Here is a 25,580-nt window from a genome sequence, read left to right on the forward strand (position 1 = left end):
CAAATACCCCTGAATATTTAATTCCCAGTCCTAGTCACCTTGCAACCACGTCTCTGTAATGGCTATCAGATCATACCCATTTGTCTCAATTTGTGCCATCAACTCATCTATTTTGTTATAAATGCTACGTGCATTTAGACAAAGTGCCTTTAAACTTGTTATTTTACCCTTTTTTCCTGCTTGTTTCCTCTCTCCTTCAAACTCACTTTCTTTCTTTTTGCTTTCTAATTTCTGCTTTTCTCCCCTCCCTACTGAATCAACTCTCAGGTTCCCATTCCCCTGCCAAGCAAGTTTAAACCCTCCCCAACAGCACTAGCAAACCGCCTCCCCCCGCCCCACCCCGCGAGGATATTGGTCCCGGCTCTGTTGAGGTGCAACCCATCCGGCTTGTACAGGTCCCACCCACCTCCCCAGAAGCGGTCCCAATGTCTCAGGAATCGAAAGCCCTCCCGCCTGCACCATCTCTCCAACCACGTATTCATTTGCTCTATCTTCCTATTTCTGTACTCACTAGCTTGTGGCACTGGGAGTAATCCGGAGATTACTATCTTTGAGATCCTGCTTTTTAATCTCTCTCCTAGCTCCCTAAACTCTGCCTTCAAGACCTCATCCCTCTTACTACCTATGTCATTGGTACCTCTGGCTGCTTGCCCTCTCCCCCCAGAATGCCCTGCAGCCACTCAGTGACATCCTTGATCCTGGCACCAGGGAGGCAACATACCATCCTGGAGTCACGTCTGCGACCGCAGAAACACCTGGCTGCTCCCCTGACAATGGAATCCCCTACTACTATAGTTCTTCCATTCTTTTTCCTCTCCGCCTCCACCTTCCCCCCCCCCCCCCCCCACCTCTGCTGTGCAGCTGAGCCACCCATGGTGACGTGAACTTGGTTCTGGCTGCAGAGGCCACGATCGCCCCCACCGGCACTCAACAGAATATCGGTTGGAGAGCAAGATGGACTCATGGGACTCCTGCACTATCTGCCGAGTTCTCCTCTTCTGTCCAGGGGTCACCCAAACCCTATCTGCCTGCACAGTCTTAAGCTGTGGGGTGACCGCCTCAAGAAATGTGCTATCCACGTTGCTCTCAGTCGCGCGGATGCACCGTGGTGACTAATAAGAACATAAGAATTATGACCAGGAGTAGGCCATCTAGCCCCTCGAGCCTACTCCGCCATTCAAAAAGATCATGGCTGATCTGGCCATGAACTCAGCTCCACTTACCTGCCCGTTCCCCATAACCCTTAATTCCCTTATTGGTTAAAAATCTATCTATCTGTGACTTGAATACATTCAATGAGCTAGCCTCAACTGCTTCCCTGGGCAGAGAATTCCACAGATTCACAACCCTCTGGGAGAAGAAATTCCTTCTCAACTCGGTTTTAAATTGGCTCCCCCGTATTTTGAGGATGTGCCCCCTCGCTCAAGTCTCCCCGACCAGTGGAAACAACCTCTCTGCCTCTATCTTGTCTATCCCTTTCATTATTTTAAATGTTTCTATAAGATCACCCCTCATCCTTCTGAACTCCAACGAGTAAAGACCCAGTCTACTCAATCTATCATCATAAGGTAACCCCCTCATCTCCGGAATCAGCCTAGTGAATCGTCTCTGTACCCCCTCCAAAGCTAGTATATCCTTCCTTAAGTAAGGTGACCAAAACTGCACGCAATACTCCAGGTGTGGCCTCACCAATACCCTATACAGTTGCAGCAGGACCTCCCTGCTTTTATACTCCATCCCTCTCGCAATGAAGGCCAACATTCCATTCGCCTTCCTGATTACCTGCTGCACCTGCAAACTAACTTTTTGGGATTCATGCACAAGGACCCCCAGGTCCCTCTGCACCGCAGCATGTTGTAATTTCTCCCCATTCAAATAATATTCCCTTTTACTGTTTTTTTTCCCCCAAGGTGGATGACCTCGCATTTTCCGACATTGTATTCCATCTGCCAAACCTTAGCCCATTCGTTTAACCTATCTAAATTTCTTTGCAGCCTCTCTGTGTCCTCTGCACAACCCGCTTTCCCACTAATCTTTGTGTCATCTGCAAATTTTGTTACACTACACTCTGTCCCCTCTTCCAGGTCATCTATGTATATTGTAAACAGTTGTGGTCCCAGCACCGATCCTTGTGGCACACCATTAAACACCGATTTCCAACCTGAAAAGGACCCATTTATCCCGACTCTCTGCTTTCTGTTCACCAGCCAATTCTCTATCCATGCTAATACATTTCCTCTGACTCCGCGTACCTTTATCTTCTGCAGTAACCTTTTGTGTGGCATCTTATCGAATGCCTTTTGGAAATCTAAATACACCACATCCATCGGTACACCTCTATCCACCATGCTCGTTATATCTTCAAAGAATTCCAGTAAAATAGTTAAACATGATTTCCCCTTCATGAATCCATGTTGCGTCTGCTTGATTGCACTATTCCTATCTAGATGTCCTGCTATTTCTTCCTTAATGATAGCTTCAAGCATTTTCCCCACGACAGATGTTAAACTAACCGGTCGAAAGTTACCTGCCTTTTGTCTGCCCCCTTTTTTTAAACAGAGGCGTTTCATTAGCTGCTTTCCAATCCGCTGGTACCTCCCCAGAGTCCAGAGAATTTTGGTAGATTATAACGAATGCATCTGCTATAACTTCCGCCATCTCTTTTAATACCCTGGGTTGCATTTCAGCCGCAGCTCAAGCTCCAAACCACGGAGCTCGAGTTGGTGCAGCCGGAGATACCTCCTGCACATGTGGTCATCCCGGCTGCACGAAGCATCTAGGATTTACCACATGCCATAGGATGTGCAATCCACGTGACTGAGCTGCACTGCCATCCCTCTAGGTATACCCACAACTATCAAGTAGAACTGAACTCTAAACCTTTGCAAAACACACCCAGAAACTACTCAGCAAATAGCTGATTTCATGAACTGGTTCTCCTTCGATAATAATCACATATATTTACTTTTAGTTCTTACTTACTTACTTACTTACTTACGTCAATGCCAAATGTTTCCTACCGAAAGAAAAGGGTTATGGGGAGTGGACGGGGAAGTGCGCAGTCCATGATCAGATCAACCATGGCGGAGCAGGCTCGAGGGGCTGTATGGCCTACACCTGATCCTATTTCTTATGTTCTTATGTTCTAAACCAACCAAGCCTTACCCTTAGCAATGTTTGCAAACAAAAACTACTGCAGAAGAACAATTCTATAAGAAATAAAAAATTGAAGTCCTACCTTCATCTTCAAACTGCAATTCAGCTTTCTGCACTCGGCCCGGGAAGGCAGCGGGCCAGTGCGGGCGGCCACTCGGCCTGGGCTCGGGGCGGGACAACGCACCAGGAGGCCACTGCCTCCAAAGCAAATATATTCTTTGTAAATATGGAAACCAAAACTGCACGCAGTATTCCAGGTGTGACCTCACCAATACCTTATATAGCTGTAGCAAGACTTCCCTACTTTTATACTCCATCCCCTTTGCAATAAAGGCCAAGATACCATTGGCCTTCCTGATCACTTGCTGTACCTGCATACTATCCTTTTTTGTTTCATGCACAAGTACCCCCAGGTCCCGCTGTACTGTGGCACTTGGCAATCTTTCTCCATTTAAATAATAACTTGCTCTTTGATTTTTTTTTTCTGCCAAAGTGCATGACCTCACACTTTCCAACATTATGTTCCATCTGCCAGATCTGCCCACTCACTTAAAAAATCTGCAAAAGGGCATAGACAGATTGTGTCATCCTTACACATTGCTTTTCTTTGTATCTTGGTTACGTTACACTCAGTCCCTTCTTCCAAGTCGTTAATATAGATTGTAAATAGTTGGGGTCCCAGCACTGATCCCTGTGGCATCCCACTAGTTACAGGTTGCCAACTAGAGAATGAACCATTTAGCCCAACTCTCTGTTCTCTGTTAGTTAGCCAATCCTCTATCCATGCTAATATATTACCCCCAACCCCGTGAACTTTTATCTTGTGCAGTAACCTTTTATGTGGCACCTTGTCAAATGCCTTCTGGAAGTCCAAATACACCACATCCACTGGTTCCCCTTTATCCACCCTGCTCGTTACATCCTCAAAGAACTCCAGCAAATTTGTCAAACATGACTTCTCCGTCATAAATCCATGCTGACTCTGGCTGACCGAATTTTGCTTTTCCAAATGCCCTGGTCTATAGTTTCCTGCTTTTTGTCTGCCTCCTTTTTTAAATAGGGACGTTTGCAGTTTTCCAAACTGCTGGGACCTCCCCAGAATCCAGGTAATTTTGATAAATTACAGCCAATGAAACCACAATCCCTGCCGCTACTTCTCTTAAGACCCTAGGATGCAAGCCATCAGGTCCAGGGGATTTATCTGCCTTTCGTCTCCATTATCTTACTGAGTACCACCTCATTAGTGATTGTGATTGTGTTAAGTGGCGCCCCCCCCCAATAGATTATCCACTGTCGGAATATTGTTAGTGGCCTCTACTGTAAAGACTGATACAAAATATTTGTTCAGAAATTAGGTGCAGGTCCTCTCCGCTTCCCGTCCCTATCCCAGGCCGAATGGCCTCCGATGTACCTACCTGTGCCGATTTCTTTAACTCTGCAAGGATTTTCTCAATTGGCCACAGACATAGAAACATAGAAAATAGGTGCAGTTGCAGGCCATTCAGCCCTTCGAGTCTGCACCGCCATTCAATTTGATTATGGCTAATCATGCAACTTCAGTACCCCACTCCTGCCTTCTCTCCATAACCCCTGATCCCCTTAGCCGTAAGGGCCACATCTAACTCCCTTTTGAATATATCCAACGAACTGGACTCAACAACTTTCTGTGATGGAGAATTCCACAGGTTCACCACTCTCTGGGTGAAAAGGTTTCTCCTCATCTCGGTCCTATATGGCTTACCCCTTATCCTTCGACTGTGACCCCTGGTTCTGAACTTCTCCAACATTGGGAACATTCTTCCCGCAACTAACCTGTCCAGTCCAGTTTTATATGTTTCTATTAAATCCCCTCTCATTCTTCTAAATTCCAGTGAGTATAAGCCTAGCCGATCCAGTCTTTTTTCATATGTCAGTCCTACCATCCCGGTAGTCGGTCTGGTGAACCTTCACTGTACTCCTTCAATAGCAAGCACATCCTTCCTTAGATTAGGAGACCGGAACTGCACACAATACTCGAGGTATGGTCTCACCAAGGCCCTGTACAACTGCAGTAAGACCTCCCTGTTCCTATACGCAAATCCTCTTGCTATGAAGGCCAGCATGCCATTTGCTTTCTTTACTGCCTGCTGTACCTGCATGCCTACCTTCAGTGACTGATGTACCATGACACCCAGGTCTTGTTGCACCTTTTATTAATCTGTCACCATTCAGATAATAATCTGCCTTCCTGTTTTTGCCACCAGAGTGGATAACCTCACAATTATCCACATTATAGTGCATCTGCCATGCATTTGCCCATTCACCTAACCCGTCCAAGTCACCCTTCAGCCTCTTGGCATCCTCCTCACAGTTCACACTGCCACCCAGCTTAGTGTCATCTGCAAACTTGGAGATATTGCATTCAATTCCTTTGTCTAAATCATTCATGTATATTGTAAATAGCTGGGGTCCAAGCACTGAACCTTGCGACACCCCACGAGTCACTGCCTGCCATTCTGAAAAGGACCCGTTCATTCCCACTCTTTGCTTCCTGTCTGCCAACCAGTTCTCTATCCACGTCAATACATTACCCCCAATACCATGTGCTTTAATCTCTTGTGTGAGACCTTGTCAAAAGCCTTTTGAAAGTCCAAATACACCACATCCACTGGTTCTCCCTTATCCACTCAACACGTCCTCAAAAAACTCTGGAAGATTTGTCAAGCATGATTTCCCTTTCATAAATCCATGCTGACTTGGACCGATTCTGTCACTGCTTTCCAAATGCGCTGCTATTACATCTTTAATAATTGATTCCAGCATTTTCTCCACCACCGATGTCAGGCTAACCAGTCGAAAATTCCCTGTTTTCTCTCTCTCTTTTTTAAAAAGTGGGGTTACATTAGCTACCCTCCAATCCATAGGTACTGATCCAGTGTCCATGGAATTTTGGAAAAGGACCACCAATGCATCTACTATTTCTAGGGCCACTTCCTTAAGTACTCTGGGATGCAGACTATCAGGCTCTGGGGATTTATCGGCCTTCAGTCACATCAGTTTCCCTAACACCATTTCCTGGCTAATAAGGATTTCCCTAGGTTTCTCCTTCTCGTTAGACCCTCGGTCCCCTAGTATTTTCGGGAGATTATTTGTGTCTTCCTTAGTGAAGATAGAACCAAAGTATTTGCTCAATTGGACTGCAATTTCCTTGTTCCCCGTTATGAATTCACCTGATTCTGACTGCAAGGGACCTACGTTAGTCTTCACTAATCTTTTTCTCTTCACATATCTATAGAAGCTTTTGCAGTCAGTTTTCATGTTTCCTGCAAGCTTACTCTCATGCTCTATTTTCCCTCTCCTAATTAAACCCTTTGTCCTCCTCTGCTGAATTCTAAATTTCTCCCTGTCCTCAGGTTTGCTGCTTTTTCTGGCTAATTTATATGCCTCTTCCTTGAATTTAACACTATCCCTAATTTCCCTTGTTAGCCACAGTTGAGCCACCTTTCCTGTTTTATTTTTACGCCAGACAGGGATGTACAATAGTTGTAATTCATCCATATGATCTTTAAATGTCTGCCATTGCTTATCCACCGTCAACCCTTTAAGTATCATTCGCCAGTCTATCCTAGCCAAGTCATGCCTCATACCATCAAAGTTTCCTTTCTTTAAGTTCAGGAGTCTAGTTTCTGAATTAACTGTGTTGCTCTCCATCTTAATGAAGAATTCTACCATATTATGGTCACTCTTCCCCAAGGGGCCACACACGACCAGATTGCTAATTACTCCTCTCTCGTTACACAAGACCCAATCTAGGATGGCCTGCTCTCTAGTTGGTTCCTCGACATAATTGGTCCAGAAAACGATCCCTTTTCCACTCCAGGAAATCCTCCTCCACAGTATTGCTACCAGTTTGGTTAGCCCAATCAATATGTAGATTAAAGTCACCCATGATAACTGCTGTACCCTTATTGCACGCGTCCCTAATTTCCTGTTTGATGCCGTCCCCAACCTCCCTACTACTGTTCGGTGGTCTGTACACAACTCCCACTAATATTTTCTGCCCTTTGGTGTTTCGCAGCTCTACCCATATAAATTCCACATCATCCAAGCTAATATCCTTCCTTACTATTGCGTTTACCTCTTTTGACCATTAACGCTACCCCACCTCCTTTTCCTTCCTATCTATTCTTCCTGAATATTGAATACCCCTGGATGTTGATTTTCCAGCCTTGGTTACCCTGGAGCCATGTCTCCGTAATCCCAATTACATCATACCCATTAACAGCTATCTGCGCAGTTAATTCGTCCACCTTATTACGAATGCTCCTCGCATTGAGACTCAGAGCCTTCAGGCTTGTTTTTTTAACACTCTTTGTCCTTTTAGTATTACGTTGTAATGTGGCCCTTTTTGATTTTTGCCCTTGATTTCTCTGCCCTCCACTCTTGCTTTTCGCCTTCCTATCTTTTGCTTCTGCCCTCTTTTTATTTCCCTCTGCCTCCCTGCATAGGTTCCCATTCCCCTGCCATATTAGTTTAACCCCTCCCCAACAGCACTGGCAAACACTCCACCTAGGACATAGGTTGCGGTCCTGCCCAGGTGCAGACCATCCGGTTTGTACTGGTCCCACCTCCCCCAGAACCGGTTCCAATGCCCCAGGAATTTGAATCCCTCCTCCTTGCATCATTCCTCAAGCCACGTATTCATCTGAACTATCCTGCAATTCCTACTCTGACTAGCACGTGGCACTGGTAGCAATCCTGAGATTACTATCTTTTGAGGTCCTATTTTTTAATTTAACTCCTAGCTCTCTAAATTCAGCTTGTAGGACCTCATCCCATTTTTTTACCTATATCGTTGGTACCTATATGCACCACGACCGCTGGCTGTTACCCCTCCCCCTCCACCTCCAGAATGCGCTGCAGCCGCTCCGAGACATCCTTGACCCTTGCACCAGGGAGGCAACATACCATCCTGGAGTCTCGTTTGCGGCCACAGAATCGCCTATCTCTTCTCCTTACAATAGAATCCCCTATCACTATAGCTCTCCCACTCTTTTTCCTACCCTCCTGTGCAGCAGAGCCACCCATGGTGCCATGAACTTGGCTGCTGCTGCCTTCCCTTGATGAGTCCTCTCCCCCAACGGTACCTAAAATGGTGTATCTGTTTTGCAGGGAGATGACCGCAGGGGATCCTTGCACTACCTTCCACTGCTCTGCCTGATGGTCACCCATTCCCTACCTGCCTGAGTAACCTTTACCTGCGGTGTGACCAACTCACTAAAGGTGCTATTCACGACATCCTAAGCATCGCGCATGCTCCAGAGTGAGTCCATGCGCAGCTTCAGTGCCGCAATGCAGTCTGTCAGGAGCTGCAGATGTGCGCACTTCCTGCACACACAGTAGTCAGGGACACTGGTCACAGGTCTGGGCTCTCCTGCCATGACTTAACCCCTAGGTTAACTTAATTTGGCAACAATGCCAAAGGTTTTCTACTGATAAAAGAAGAAAAAGATCAAATACTGACCAATCCACCAGCCAATCACTTACCCGCTTGGCTGTGACGTCACACTTCGATTTATTTTTATTTCTTTGTTTACCTTCTGCCCCTGCACCAGCTAGCTCCTCGAACACCCGATGGCTGCTCCTGTGGCTGCTCCCTAATGGTCGCGCCCTTTTATGAATCCCTCCAACTGCCGCTGGCTGCTCCTGTGACCGCTCCCCGACAGTTGCGCCCTTTTATGGGCCCATCTGACTGCCACTGGCTGCTCCTGTGGCCGCTCCCCGACGGTCGCGCCCTTTTATGGGCCCCTCAGACTACCGCTGGCTGCTCCTGACTGGCCGACTCAGGATCCACCTCTCAAGCCCCGCGATAGGTTGCAGAACATGCTGCTCCCTGGGCCCTCCGGCCTCTGAACTCTCTTCCTGTTGGTTCCCAGGGCAATGAATCACCACTCGCCAACATTACGCTGCCAGATCAAATTGAGGGGCTGAGAGGAAGAAATAAAATGAGGTGTGAATCATCCTGCATCTGACTGGCTCCCTGCACCAAGATGGCCACCACGCCTGTCTAAGTAGAAATGGAGTAACTATTAGCTGGCCAAAGTTGCCGAAATGGGAAGAACTGGCGTAGGTGACTGGTAATGCCCCCTTTTGAGAAAAAATACTAACCTAAAAAAAATGTAACTGAGTTACGCTGGTGCAAATTGATTGGGGAAACTGGGGATTTTTAAGTTACGGCAGAAAAAGCAGGTTACACCAAAAAAAATGTAGCCACTCCTGGCCAAAATTGAGACCATTGTTTTTGGGCTGTTTACTCCCTGATGTCTGGGAAGATCTGTAGAGGCCGGTAGTGCAAAGACCGTATCACTGGCCTGTACACTCAGCCAGGACAAAGGGCCCAAGTTTCGAGCCGCGCCTAGAACGGCGCAGTCCCGACCTGGACGCCCGTTTTTCGCGCCACAAAGTGCACCTAAAAAAAGCCTCCGTATTCTCCACCTCCCTGCAGGTCCTCTGGCCCTCGGCGCAGCGCAGCAGGAGCTGTAGGGGGCGGAGCTAGGACCCTGCGCCGAAAACAGTGCCGGGAGCTCTGCACATGCACGCTACAGTGGGCACGCAAGTGCAGTAGCTCCAGGCGCCCGAAACTGTGTGGGAGGGGCCCGAAGCACAGAGCCCCTAGCCCTGGCCCAATGGCCTCACTGGGGCTGCGTGAATAAGGCTCCTCCCACGGCCAGCTCCTGCTTCCTCCCGACCCGACTCGACTCCCGCTTCCCGCCCCCGGACCTGACACCCGCTCCTCGCCCCCCCGGACCGGACCCGCCCCCCGTCCCCCACCTCCGGACTGGATCCGACCTGACCTCCCTCCCTCCGACCTAACCTCCCTCCCTCCCCCCGACCCGAACCGAACCGACCTCCCTCCCACCACCCCCCCGACCCGACCCAACGCCACCTACCTGTAAATCTGGTGCTGGGGACGGGCACGTTGTTGGAGGGCTCCCGGTGCTGCAGTCGGTAAGTAGAAAATGTTTTATTTTTGATTTTTAAAAAAAAATTATTTCTTATTAATTTTTTGGATTGATTTATTGGTTGATTTATTGATGTATTTATCATTTATTATTGATGATGGCTCTTTATTTGTAAAACTGAAGTGTTTAATGTTTGTAAACTTCTCTTTAAACACCCCCCCCACCATTCCCTACGCCTGATTTGTAATCTACGCCTGATTTTCTGAAGTGTAGACAAGGTTTTTTCGAACGTACAAAAATCTTCACTTACTCCATTCTAAGTTAGTTTGGAGTAAGTTTTCACTCGTGAAACTTTGAAATCAGGCATAAGTGGCCGGACACGCCCCCTTTTGAAAAAAATTCTGTTCCAAAGTGAAACTGTTCTACCTGACGAGAACTGGAGCAAACTAAATGTGGAGAATTTCGATTTCTAAGATACTCCGTTCTACACCAGTTGCTCTGAAAAATCAGGAGCAAATCATGTGGAAACTTGGGGCCAAAGAGTGACAACAGTTTATATTTATAGCTGGCGGTAAGGGGGGAAAAACACCTGGTTTAGGACTTTTGCAGCAAATATTGTGTCTGTTACGCTTTTAGACAGATCTGTACCGAGTGTTTTGGAAAGATCCTGGCGATTGCACTGAGCATCCAAACCTACATGGGTAACAGTCCTTGCCTCAGTCACCCAGTTCTTGATATTATGCCTACATCTCTCCACGTGCCTGATTCATGATGATCAGACGCACACATCAACATTTGTCAGTCTCCCAAAGTGTCTCATCAAGGACAGCCTGGTCATCCTTATCTAGGTTGCAGCGGGCTTGTTGTGGAATTTGCTGGTCAGCGACATGCTTACTCTTGGTAATCAATTGAATCAATGGTTTCAAATTTCTATTCACGTTCCAGGAACTGGCAAGGCAGTTTCACGGCATACAATAAATTTGAATTGGTTGGTTAAACTAGCTGCAAACGATAAACAGGTTCCCCGAACTGGTAAAAAGGCCTGGGCAGCTCGGCGTGAGATGAATGCTAAGGTGGAGGCAGTGAGGTAGAGTAGTGGGAGAGAGATCATGGGAATGAAGCTGGTTTTGCTCTCTGAATACCTGATGGTGCAGGAATGCTGTAAAATATAGCCTGTGCCCTCATAACCCTTGCACACTTCTGTCATGGAGAGAATGTCAGTTACATTTAAAAAAAAATGTGGATACATATCTAATGTATTGGTTTCATTTTGGTTTGCCTGGTGGAGGATTTGTAGCATATGCAGACAATGTTCATCATGGGTTGTATGTTTTCTAGTCATGGAGTTGAAGAAACCCTCATCCACTAAGAAGAATCTATATGAGCAATTCCAGTTTTGACTGCAGGGCAGTTCATGTTAGAAGTGCATGACTATTCATTTGCCCACATCATTACCTGTGGGATTACCACTCCAGGATGGTCCTGTAATGGAGCACTTTTTGCAAAATGTTGGAGCACTTTTTGCAAAATGTTGGACCAAGATCGGGTGCAGCACACTAGTAGGGCCACTCACTGCTCAGTTTTAGTTTCCAACATTTTCATATCTCTGGCTCTGATTTTATTCATTTTTATGAGCCTATAAAAATATTTAGGACGTAACAAACATTTTAAGCTAGACTTGTGTTTTTCCAGAGACTGAAACCAAAAGGGAAAAGCACTGGTTCCCCCACAAATGCTTTGTGCAGCTGTGGACGAAACCATTAATTCTTAAATTCTATCACTGTTTTTGTTGTGATGTAATTTCCTTTGCAGCTGTGTTGGGCATGATCCTAATGCAGCAATAATAGATGGGTTGTTTTGTTTTAAATAAAAATAAATATTGACTCAACAACGCAGATTAATATTCAAGTTTAAATTAATGTTTTGACAATCTAATAATTTTTGTTCCTGAATTTTAAAAGCTTTGTGACGAGAAGACTTGCAAATTAAATTGTTTTGCTTTTGTCATTCGTGGCTAATTCCCTTTTCAATTTGGAAGAATCAAAATTCTTGTACCAAACATGAACAGTTTATTCACAGTAAGAAATGGATGGTATTTCCGAACTTTCATTCACCGTAAGTTGTCATTATTGAGTTGTTAAAATGTAGTTGTAAGTGTCATGTATGTAACCACAATGTAACACCACTGTATTACTGTATACACACAACCTAGATGCACACCTTGACCACAAGGGGTGAACTTGTGGGAGACACTCCTTACCTGATCACACAGGTATAAAAAGAGAGGTCCCACGCAGGGTCATTGTCTTTGGAGTCATAGAAACATAGAAAATAGGTGCAGGAGTAGGCCATTCGGCCCTTCGGGCCTGCACCGCCATTCAATGAGTTCATGGCTGAACATGCAACTTTAGTACCCCATTCCTGCTTTCTTGCCATACCCCTTGATCCCCCTAGTAGTAAGGACTATATCGAACTCCTTTTTGAATATATTTAGTGAATTGGCCTCAACAACTTCCTGTGGCAGAGAATTCCACAGATTCACCACACTCTATTTGAAGAAGTTTCTCCTCATCTCGGTCCTAAATGGCTTACCCCTTATCCTTAGACTGTGACCCCTGCTTCTGGACTTCCCCAACATTGGGAACATTCTTCCTGCATCCAACCTGTCCAAACCCATCAGAATTTTAAACGTTTCTATGAGGTCCCCTCTCATCCTTCTGAACTCCAGTGAATACAAGCCTAGCTGATCCAGTCTTTCTTGATATGTCAGTCCCGCCATCCCGGGAATCAGTCTGGTGAACCTTCGCTGCACTCCCTCAATAGCAAGAATGTCCTTTCTCAAGTTAGGAGACCAAAACTGTACACAATACTCCAGGTGTGGCCTCACCAAGGCCCTGTACAATTGTAGTAACACCTTCCTGCCCCTGTACTCAAATCCCCTCGCTGTGAAGGCCAACATGCCATTTGCTTTCTTAACCGTCTGCTGTACCTGCATGCCAACCTTCAATGACTGATGTACTATCACACCCAGGTCTCGTTGCAACTCCCCTTTTCCTAATCTGTCGCCATTCAGATAATAGTCTGTCTCTCTGTTTTTACCACCAAAGTGGATAACCTCACATTTATCCACATTATACTTCATCTGCCATGCATTTGCCCACTCACCTAACCTATCCAAGTCACTCTGCAGCCTCATAGCATCCTCCTCGCAGCTCACACTCTACTGGAAACATCCTCAAAAAATTCCAGAAGATTTGTCAAGCATGATTTCTCTTTCACAAATTCATGCTGACTTGGACCTATCATGTCACCTCTTTCCAAATGCGCTGCTATGACATCCTTAATAATTGATTCCATCATTTTACCCACTACCGATATCAGGCTGACCGGTCTATAATTCTCTGTTTTCTCTCCCTCCTTTTTGAAAAAGTGGGGTTACATTGGCTACCCTCCACTCCATAGGAACTGATCCAGGGTCTATGGAATGTTGGAAAATTACTGTTAATGCATCTGCTATTTCCAAGGACACCTCCTTAAGTACTCTGGGATGCAGACCATCAGGCCCTGACTAATAAGGATTTCCCTCAGTTCCTCTTCCTTACTAGACCCTCTGACCCCTTTTATATCCGGAAGGTTGTTTGTGTCCTCCTTAGTGAATACCGAACCAAAGTACTTGTTCAATTGGTCTGCCATTTCTTTGTTCCCAGTTATGACTTCCACTGATACTGACTGCAGGGGACCTACGTTTGTATTTACTAACCTTTTTCTCTTTACATATCTATAGAAGCTTTTGCAGTCCGTTTTAACGTTCCCTGCAAGCTTCCTCTCGTACTCTATTTTCCCTGCCCTTATCAAACCCTTTGTCCTCCTCTGCTGAGTTCTAAATTTCTCCCAGTCTCCGGATTCGCTGCTATTTCTGGCCAATTTGTATGCCTCTTCCTTGGCTTTAATACTACCCCTGATTTTCCTTCATAGACACGGTTGAGCCACCTTCCCTTTTTTATTTTTACGCCAGACTGTCCTGTGAATAGAATAAAGAGTTAAGGTCACAGAATGACCTTGTCCCCAGAATGTGACTCGTGTGGTTTCATAAGTAGAGTAAGGACTTTATATTGGCGACGAGAAACGGGAATTCATGACCCACGAGAATGGCCACCGGTAGCACAGAGGAACGGTACTGTGTTGGGGAAGACTGGGACAATTTTGCCGAGAGGCTTCAGCAAAGCTTCGTTATGAAAGAATGGCTGGGGGATGCAGCAGCCGACAAGTGAAGGACTCATTTTTTGACCAGCTGCGGACCAAAGACTTACGCGCTCATGAAGGACTTACTAGCACCCGAAAACCCGGCGGACAAAACCTTTGAAGAACTTAGCAAATTGATCGGGGAGCACCTCAAACCGGTGAGTAGCATACATATAGCCCGACACAGACTCTACACCCACCGACGGCGTGAAGGACAGAACATACCGGACTTCGTAGCGGACCTCCGGCGTTTGGCCAGCCTCTAAGTTCACAGACACCTGCAGGGGGGAGATGCTAAGGGACTTCTTTATCGAGGGCATCGGTCATGCGGGAATTTTCCGCAAATTAATTGAGAACAAGGATTTGACCTTGGAAGCGGCGGCGTTGATAGCTCAAACTTTCATGGCGGGGGAGGAAGAGACGAAAATAATATACGCGCGCAATTCTGCCTCTAACGCAGCAATGGATCAGGGAGTCAACATCATCAATGTGACTCAGAGCCCCGCAGGCAGCCAGGGGCAGTCCGACACTCCCCAGGCAGCAATAGACCCCAGAGTAGGACTTCAACAGAGACAATGGCAGGCTGAACGGACATTCACGCCATCACAGTGGACAATGTGGCCCGGGATGGGGCCATTGACACCCACTAATACGGTACTTAAGAGCAGTCAAAGGGACAGTCAGCGCGGAATGCCTGGCCATGGTCCCTTTGTTCCCAACAATGGAAACTTTAACTCATGCTGGAGGTGTGGGGGAAAACATTCAGTTAGATCTTGCAGATTTCAACAGTTTGTCTGCAGGAACTGCAATCTCAGTGGCCACTTAGCTCGAATGTGCAGCAAGTCTGCAACCAGACTAATATGAGGCGGATGGACCAGAAGAGGGTTCTTTGAGGCAGGATGACTTTTGGGGCAAATCGATGGACGCCGAGGTTCAGTGGATCCATGTGGCAAATATTCACAGTTCATACACCAAAACGCCACCAATGATGATGAGGGTTTTATTAAACGGTATCCCAGTACGCATGGAGCTGGACACTGGGGCCAACCAGTCACTCATGGGCGTTGAGCAATTTGAGAAGCTATGGCCACTTAAAGCCAGTAGACCTAAATTAGCACGTATTGAGACACATTTATGGATTTACACTAAAGAAATCATTCCGGTGCTCTGCAGTGCAATGTTGGCTGTCACACACAATGGGTTAGTGAATCGGCTGCCGCTCTGGATTGTCCCGGGCAATGGTCCCGCACTGTTGGGGAGGAGCTGGTTAGCCGAGATGAACTGGAAATATAAGAATTAGGAACAGGTGTAGGCCATCTAGCCCCTCGAGCCTGCTCCACCATTCATCAAGATCATGGCTGATCTGGGGGAATGTTCACGCAATGTCATCGGTGGAGCGAAGTTCGTGCTCACAAGTCCAACAACAATTCGATTCACTATTCCAACCTGGCGTCGGGACTTTCAAAGGCACTAAAGTAGTGATACACATCACCCCGGACGCTAGGCCAGTGCACCACAAAGCCAGAGCGGTGCCGTATGTGATGCGGGAAAAGATCGAGAGTGAATATGACCGGTTGCTGAGAGAGGGCATTATCTTGCCTGTTGAATTCAGCGACTGGGCGAGCCCCATCGTTCCCGTCCAAAAAGCGGATGGCTCTGTCAGGATCTGTGGCGACTACAAGGCCACCATCAATCGGGTGTCCTTACAAGATCAATACCCGCTCCCGAGAGCGGAGGACCTCTTCGCCACGCTGGCAGGCGGCAAGCTGTTCACCAAGTTGGACCTCACTTCACCCTATATGACCCAGGAACTGGCCGACGAATCTAAACTACTGACCACCATCACCACGCACAAGGGACTGTTCGTTTATAACAGGTGCCCGTTTGGCATTCGATCAGCGGCCGCGATTTTTCAAAGAAACATGGAAAGCCTGCTTAAATCCATTCCTGGAACGATCATGTTCATAAGAACATAAGAATTAGGAACAGGAGCAGGCCATCTAGCCCCTCGAGCCTGCTCCGCCATTCAACAAGATCATGGCTGATCTGGCCGTGGACTCAGCTCCACTTACCGGCCCGCTCCCCGTAACCCTTAATTCCCTTATTGGTTAAAAATCTATCTATCTGTGACTTGAATACATTCAATGAGCTAGCCTCAACTGTTTCCTTGGGAAGAGAATGCCACAGATTCACAACCCTCTGGGAGAAGAAATTCCTTCTCAACTTGGTTTTAAATTGGCTCCCCCGTATTTTGAGACTGTGCCCCCTAGTTCTAGTCTCCCTGACCAGTGGAAACAACCTCTCTGCCTCTATCTTGTCTATCCCTTTCATTATTTTAAATGTTTCTAAAAGATCACCCCTCATCCTTCTGAACTCCAACGAGTAAAGACCCAGTCTACTCAATCTATCATCATAAGGTAACCCCCTCATCTCCGGAATCAGCCTAGTGAATCGTCTCTGTACCCCCTCCAAAGCTAGTATATCCTTCCTTAAGTAAGGTGACCAAAACTGCAGGCAGTACTCCAGGTGCGGCCTCACCAATACCCTATACAGTTGCAGAAGGACCTCCCTGCTTTTGTACTCCATCCCTCTTGCAATGAAGGCCAACATTCCATTCGCCTTCCTGATTACCTGCTGCACCTGCAAACTAACTTTTTGGGATTCATGCACAAGGACCCCCAGGTCCCTCTGCACCGCAGCATGTTGTAATTTCTCCCCATTCAAATAATATTCCCTTTTACTGTTTTTTTTCCCCTCACTGTGGATGACCTCACACTTTCTGACATTGTATTCCATCTGCCAAACCTTAGCCCATTCGCTTAACCAATCTAAATCTCTTTGCAGCCTTTCTGTGTCCTCTACACAACCCGCTTTCCCACTAATCTTTGTGTCATCTGCAAATTTTGTTACACTACACCCTGTCCCCTCTTCCAGGTCATCTATGTATATTGTAAACAGTTGTGGTCCCAGCACCGATCCCTGTGGCACACCACTAACCACCGATTTCCAACCCGAAAAGGACCCATTTATCCCGACTCTCTGCTTTCTGTTCACCAGCCAATTCTCTATCCATGCTAATACATTTCCTCTGACTCCGCGTACCTTTATCTTCTGCAGTAACCTTTTGTGTGGCACCTTATCGAATGCCTTTTGGAAATCTAAATATACCACATCTATCGGTACACCTCTATCCACCATGCTCGTGATATCCTCAAAGAATTCCAGTAAATTAGTTAAACATGATTTCCCCTTCATGAATCCATGCTGCGTCTGCTTGATTGCACTATTCCTATCTAGATGTCCCGCTATTTCTTCCTTAATGATAGTTTCAAGCATTTTCCCCACTACAGATGTTAAACTAACCAGCCTATAATTACCTGCCTTTTGTCTGCCCCCTTTTTTAAACAGAGGCGTTTCATTAGCTGCTTTCCAATCCGCTGATACCTCCCCAGAGTCCAGAGAATTTTGGTAGATTATAACGAATGCATCTGCTATAACTTCCGCCATCCCTTTTAATACCCTGGGATGCATTTCATCAGGACCAGGGGACTTGTCTACCTTGAGTCCCATTAGCCTGTCCAGCACTACCCCACTCGTGATAGTGATTGTCTCAAGGTCCTCCCTTCCCACATTCCTGTGACCAGCAATTTTTGGCATGGTTTTTGTGTTTTCCACTGTGAAGACCGAAGCAAAATAATTGTTTAAGGTCTCAGTCATTTCCACATTTCCCATTGTTAAATCCCCCTTCTCATCTTCCAAGGGACCAACATTTACTTTAGTCACTCTTTTCCGTTTTATATATCTGTAAAAGCTTTTACTATCCGTTTTTATGTTTTGCGCAAGTTTACCTTCGTAATCTATCTTTCCTTTCTTTATTGCTTTCTTAGTCATTCTTTGCTGTTGTTTAAAATTTTCCCAATCTTCTATTTTCCCGCTAACCTTGGCCACCTTATACGCATTGGTTTTTAATTTGATACTCTCCTTTATTTCCTTAGTTATCCATGGCTGGTTATCTCTTCTCTTACCGCCCTTTTTCACTGGAATATATTTTTGTTGAGCACTATGAAAGAGCTCCTTAAAAGTCCTCCACTGTTCCTCAATTGTGCCACCGTTTAGTCTGTGTTTCCAGTCTACTTTAGCCAACTCTGCCCTCATCCCACTGTAGTCCCCTTTGTTTAAGCATAGTTCGCTCGTTTGAGACACTACTTCCTCATCCTCAATCTGTATTACAAATTCAACCATACTGTGATCACTCATTCCGAGAGGATCTTTTACTAGGAGATCGTTTATTATTCCTGTCTCATTACACAGGACCAGATCTAAGATAGCTTGCTCCCATGTAGGTTCTGTAACATACTGTTCTAAGAAACAATCCCGTATGAATTCCTCCTCCAGGCTACCCCATGCGATTTGATTTGACCAATCGATATGTAGGTTAAAATCCCCCATGATTACTGCCGTTCCTTTTTCACATGCCTCCATTATTCCCTTGATTATTGCCTGCCCCACCGTGAAGTTATTATTTGGGGGCCTATAAACTACACCCACCAGTGACTTTTTCCCCTTACTATCTCTAATCTCCACCCACAATGATTCAACATTTTGTTCATTAAAGCCAATATTGTCTCTCACAACTGCCCTGATATCATCCTTTATTAACAGAGCTACCCCACCTCTTTTCCCTTCTTGTCTATCTTTCCGAATCGTCAGATACCCCTGTATGTTTAATTCCCAGGCTTGGCCACCCTGCAACCACGTTTCTGTAATGGCCACCAAATCATACCCATTTGTAATGATTTATGCCGTCAACTCATTTACTTTATTTTGAATGCTGCGTGCGTTTAGGTAGAGTGTTTTAATACTAGTTTTTAAAACATGATTTTTAGTTTTGACCCCTCCAGCAGCCCCTTTATATTCAGTGGCCCTTTTTGTTTTTTGCCTTGGGTTTCTCTGCCCTCCACTTTTACTCATCTCCTTTCTGTCTTTTGCTTTTGTCTCCTTTTTGTTTCCCTCTGTCTCCCTGCATCCTCATCCTCATCACGGGTCGAGACACCGAGGAACACCTCCACAACCTGGAGGAGGTGCTACGCCGACTGGACCGGGTAGGCCTGCGACTCAAGAAGTCTAAATGTGTGTTCTTAGCTCCTGAGGTTGAGTTTCTGGGCAGATGGGATTCGGCCCACCGAATCCAAAACAGAGGCGATTCGACGAGCATCCAGGCCCTGCAACACATCGGAGTTGCATTCATTCTTGGGACTGTTGAACTATTTCGGGAACTTTCTGCCGAATTTGAGCACGTTGTTGGAGCCGCTACATGTGCTCCTGCGTAAGGGTTGTGATTGGTTTTGGGGGGACTGTCAGGAACGGGCTTTTGATCGGGCGCGAAACCTACTTTGTTCAAACAAGTTGTTGACCCTGTACAACCCCTGTAAAAAAAATTGGTTCTGACATGTGATGCATCGTCCTATGGGGTTGGGTGTGTGTTGCAGCAGGGCAATGCTGACGGTCAACTACAACCTGTGGCTTATGCCTCCAGGTCGCGCTCTCAAGCAGAACGGGTATATGGGATGGTCGAGAAGGAAGCGCTTGCATGTGTCTGTGGTGTAAAAAAAAATGCATCAGTACCTCTTTGGTGGGAAGTTTGAAATAGAGACGGACCACAAGCCATTAACATCCCTGTTGTCAGACAGCAAGGTTATCAATGCCAACGCATTAGCTCGCATACAGCGATGGGCTCTCACGCTGGCTGCTTATGACTACTCCATCCGGCACTGGCCCGGCACTGAAAATTGCGCTGACGCGCTCAGCAGGCTTCCACTGGCTATCACTGAAGGGGCAGCGGAGCAAAGTGCCGAGATAGTCATGGCTGTCGATGCCTTTGACAGCGCAGGCTCCCCCATCGCAGCCCGCCAGATCAAAATCTGGACAAACAGAGATCCCCTCCTATCCCTGATTAAGAAATGTGTCCTGACTGAAGATTGGGCGCCCGCACACGGAGCATGCCCTGAGGAGGTCAGACTGTTCCACAGACGGATGGATGAGCTCTCCATCCAAGCTGACTGCCTACTATGGGGCAGCCGGTTAATTATGTCCCAGAAGGGCAGCGAGGCATTCATCAGGGAACTCCACAGCGAGCACCCAGGTATTGTGCTGATGAAGGCCATTGCCCGGTCACACGTTTGGTGGCCTGGAATTGATTCAGACCTGGAACACTCTGTTCGCAGGTGCACGGCGTGTGCCCAGCTGGGTAATAGAAACATAGAAACATAGAAAATAGGTGCAGGAGTAGGCCATTCGGCCCTTCTAGCCTGCACCGCCATTCAATGAGTTCATGGCTGAACATGCAACTTCAGTACCCCATTCCTGCTTTCTCACCATACCCCTTGATTCCCCTAGTAGTAAGGACTTCATCTAACTCCTTTTTGAATATATTTAGTGAATTGGCCTCAACAACTTTCTGTGGTAGAGAATTCCACAGGTTCACCACTCTCTGGGTGAAGAAATTCCTCCTCATCTCAGTAATGCCCCCAGGGAGGCCCCGCTCAGCCCGTGGCCTTGGCCCACCAGGCCATGGTCACGCATTCATGTTGACTACGCGGGCCCGTTCATAAAGACGTTCCTTGTGGTAGATGCGTACTCGAAATGGATCGAGTGCATCATTCTGAATTCATGCACGTCATCCACCACCGTGGAAAGCCTACGTGCGATCTTTGCAACCCATGGCTTGCCAGACATCATGGTTAGTGATAATGGCCCATGTTTTACAAGCTACGAATTCCGAGAGTTTATGTCGGGCAATGGCATCAACCACGTCAGGACTGCGCCGTTCAAGCCGGCCTCCAGTGGCCAGGCAGAACGTGCGGTCCAATTCATTGAGCAAGGTATGCTCAGGATTCAAGGACCCTCCCTACAATGCCGCCTATCGCGTCTCCTGCTGGCCTATAGATCCCGACCGCACTCGCTCACGGGGGTCCCGCCCGCAGAGCTACTAATGAAACGGACACTCAAAACTTGGTTGTCCCTCATTCACCCAGTCCTGACCGACATAGTTGAGGGCAAGCGCAAGTCACAAAACGAGTACCATGACCGTAATTCGAGGGGGAGATGTATAGAAATAAATGATCCTGTATTCGACCTCAATCACGCCATGGGGCCCAAATGGCTTGAGGGCACTGTAATTGACAAAGAGAGGAATAGGGTCATCGTGGTAAAACTCAACAATGGTCAGATATGCCGTAAGCATCTGGACCAAGTTTTAAAAAAAGGTTCAGCATCGACACGGAGAAACCTGAAGAAGACCATGAGATGGAGCTCACAACATCGCCAGTGAACGAGCAACAAAAGCAATCAGAAGAATGCACAGTCCCTGCGGTCAGCCCGGACAGGCCGGAATCACCACAGGTAACAGACACTCACGTCAGTGTCCAACAACCAAAGCCCCAACTGCGGCGCTCCACGAGGGAGCGTCGACCACCTGAAAGACTAAACTTATGATCCCAATAAGACTTTTGGGGGGGTAGGTGATGTCATGTATGTAACCACAGCGTAACACCACTGTATTACTGTATACACTCAACCTAGATGCACACCTTGACCACAAGGGGTGAACTTGTGGGAGACACTCCTTACCTGATCACACAGGCATAACAAGGGAGGTCCCACGTGGGGTCATCGTCTTTGGAGTCCTGTGAACAAAGAGTTAAGGTCACAGAGTGACCTTGTCACCAGAATGTGCCTCGTGTGGTTTCATGCAGTAGAGTAAGGTCTTTACAGTAAGGACTTTTTGGAGCTGTGCGGTACATTTAGTTTAAAAGCTAACTTGTACTACATGAGTATGAATTCAGATATTCTGGTAATTTTAGATGTTGCTGCTTTGTAGATATCATTGAATATATAATTATTTGTTTGCTAAATCAAATAATGCTTTTACAAATTAGACTCATGCTTTTTCTTATTGTGAGATTGCAGAAAGGCTTATGCGTTGTGAAAGCGTAGAAGATTTTGTCACTCAAGGTAAATGTATGCTTGATCCATGTATAGAATTCCACCGTACCAGACTGCTTCCTGTTTGATCATTGTCCTTTTCTACATAAGAAATAGGAGCAGGAGTAGGCCACCTGGCCCCTTGAGCCTGTTCCACCATTTAATAAAATCATGGCTGATCTGATCATGGACTCAGCTCCACTTCCCTGCCCACTCCCCATAACCCTTTATTCACTTATCACTCAAAAATCTGTCTATCTCCGCCTTAAATATATTCAATGCCAGCCTCCACAGCTCTCTGGGACAGAGAATTCCATAGATTTTCAACCCTCTGAGAGAAGAAATTCCTCCTCATCTCAGTTTTAAATGGGCGGCCCCTTATTCTGAGACTATGTCCCCTAGTTTTAATTTCCCCTATGAAATATCCTCTCTGCATCCACCTTGTCAAGCCCCCTCATTATCTTATATGTTTCGATAAGATCACCTCTCATTCTTCTGAACTTCAGTGAGTAGAGGCACAACCTGCTCAACCAATCTTCATAAGTCAACCTACTCATCTCTGGAATCAACCTAGTGAACCTTCTCTGAACAGTCTCCAATGCAAGTATATCCTTCCTTAAATACGGAGGCCAAAACTGTATGCAGTACTCTCGGTGTGACCTCACCAATACCCTGTACAGTTGTTTGCTTTTATACTCTATCTCCCTTGCAATAAAGGCCAAGTGATCATACTTGGAGTGCTACATACAATTCTGGTCGTCATATTATAAAAAGGATAGAGAAGCACTGGAGAGAGTGCAGAGAAGATTTACAAGGATGATACCAGAAATATGAGAATATACCTATCAGGAAAGGATGAACAAACTGGGTCTCTTCTCTTGAAAAGAGAAGGCTGAGGGGTGACCAAATAGAGATTTTTAAAATGTAAACGTTTTGATAGAGTGGATACAGAGAGAATGTTTCCACTTGTGGGAAAGAGCATAACTAGAGGCCTTCAATATAAGATAGTCACCAAGAAATCCAATAGGTATTCAGAAGAATTTTTTTTACCCTGAGAGTGGTGAGAATGTGGAACTCGCTACCACAGGGAGTGGTTGAAGTGAATAGTATAGATGCACTTATGGGGAGGCTAGATAAGCATATGAGGGAGAAGGGAATAGAGGGTTATGCTGATAGTTAGATGAGGAAAGACGGGAGGAGGTTTGAGTAGATGCTGGCATAGACTGGTTGGGCCGAATGGCTGTTTCTGTACTGTATATCCTATGTAAGTAAATACAAAGTCATGACACAAACATAAAATATTCACTCATTAAATGTTCAACACAAATAGTGAGAATTACTGCCATAATTCTACCATTGGATCGGGAACTTGCTTAAGGTCAGGGCAAATTGGTGGCTAGAAGTTGCATCTTGCGGCAGTGGATTGGGCCTCCAGGAATTAGTGCAGATGTGGAGTAAAGCTTCCCCATTCTCAGGAGTATCTTCTGCCACACCAGTGCAAATCCTTCCACATCAGCTGTCCCCACAACCTCTCTGAATGAGCTTGCTAGTTTGCCAAATTTTGGGCTGTTTTGTGTTGTGGTTCCATGTCCACTCAGAACTGGTGAAGGACCAAACTTCTTTTACATGGGGAAGCACGTAGAGCGAGTCTGGGCCAAGTTCGAATGCAGCCCCCTGAGGTGTAAATACTGTATGTTATTCTATCTTGTCCCCTGTTTTCACTTTTTTTTTTAAACCTTGCTAGCTATATAGTCTCAGTTTTGCAACTAGTGGCATTTTCCTCTTCTTATTGCACATTTCATAGATAATACATTATACAGACAGAGATGTTTGAATGAGATCTTTGTCCATATAATTAAATGTCTTGCACATAGTCATGCCTTAATTGTGTGTGTTGCACCTTAATGTATCCTTAGCATGGAAAATCAGTCATCACGCTTTTCATATTTGCTATTGAGTAACTGCTATACTGATTTGCTGAAATATAGACGCGTGGGAAGCAAACAATACAAAAGCAAAATACTGCAGATGTGGGAAATCTGAAATAAAAACAGAAAATGCAGGTCAGGCAGCATCTGTGGAGAAAGAAACAGTTAACGTTTCAGGTCGATGACCCTTTGTCAAAACTGGAAAAAGTTAGAGAGGTGACTGTTTTTTAAGGGCAGGGAAATGAGGGAAGGGAGGAAAGAACAAAAGGGAAGGTCTGTGATGGGGTGGAAGACAGAAGAGATTAAGAGACAAAAGGGATGATGGTGCAAAAGGAGATAGTAATGGGGCAAGTTAAGAAACAAAAGATGAGTCTTGATAGGATGGAATCAGAATCAGAATCATCAACAGCTGCCATGGAAAAGAGAGAAAAAAGACGGGGGGGAGAGGGGGTTGGTGTTATGGTCTGAAATTGTTGATCTCTATGTTGAGTGCAGAAGGCTATAAAGTGCCTAAATGAAAGATGAGGTGCTATTCCGCGAGCTTTCGTTGAGCTTTGTTGGAACAGTGTAACAGGACGAAAGATCAGAGTGGGAGTGGAGTGGAGAATTAGTGACAGGCGACCGGAAGCTCAGGGTCATGCTTATTGACTGAATGGAGGTGTTCTGCAAAGCGGTCACCAAATCTGCGTTTGGTCTCCCCACGTAGGGATCATCACATTGTGAGCAACGAATACAGTGTACTAAATTGAAAGAAGTACAAGTAAATTGCTGTTTCACCTGGAAGGAGTATTTGGGGCGCTGGATAGTGGGAAAGGAGGAGGTAAAAGGGCAGGTGTTGCATCTCCTGCGCTTGCAGGGGAAGGTGCCATGGGAATGAGAAGATGGTGTTGGGGGTGATTGAAGAGTGGACCATGGTGTCGCGGAATGCTGAAAGGGGAGGGGAGGGGAAGATGTATTTGGAGGTGGCAGAAATGGCGGAGGATAATCCGTTGAACGTGGAGGCTGGTAGGATGAAAGGTGAGGACAAGGAGAACCCCATCGTGATTCTGGGAGGGAAGGGGTGAGAGCAGAAGTGTGTGAAATAGAACATACACGGTCGAGGGCTATATCAACCACGGTAAAGGGGAATCCTTGGTTGAGGAAAAAGGAAGACATATCCGAAGCACTACTATGGAAGGTGGCGTCATCAGAACAGATGCGACAGAGACAGAAAAACTGGGAGAATGGAATGGAGTCCTTGCAGGAAGCTGGCTGGGAGGAAGTGTAGTCCAGGTAGCTGTGGGCTTAAAGTGAATGTAACCAAGCAAACAAGTAACCAATATTTCCTCTA

At 46.2% G+C, this 25,580-nt stretch overlaps 1 protein-coding gene across 17 annotated transcripts in view; it reads left to right on the forward strand.

Moving 5' to 3' along the window:
- Positions 1-25,580, forward strand: part of add3a (adducin 3 (gamma) a) — a 341,424-nt gene that overhangs the window by 176,412 nt on the left and 139,432 nt on the right. Inside the window, exon 1 of one of the 17 annotated variants that reach the window (XM_070876524.1) lies at positions 12,130-12,212. The exons of the other annotated variants lie outside the window; for them this stretch is intronic. The gene's annotated coding sequence lies outside the window, so the exon portion shown is untranslated. Of the gene's footprint in view, positions 1-12,129; positions 12,213-25,580 lie in introns of those variants that run through there. 17 annotated transcript variants of the gene reach the window in all.

This window comes from Pristiophorus japonicus, chromosome 3 (genome assembly GCF_044704955.1).
Source record: "Pristiophorus japonicus isolate sPriJap1 chromosome 3, sPriJap1.hap1, whole genome shotgun sequence".
In the NCBI taxonomy this organism is placed as follows: Eukaryota; Metazoa; Chordata; class Chondrichthyes; family Pristiophoridae; genus Pristiophorus; species Pristiophorus japonicus.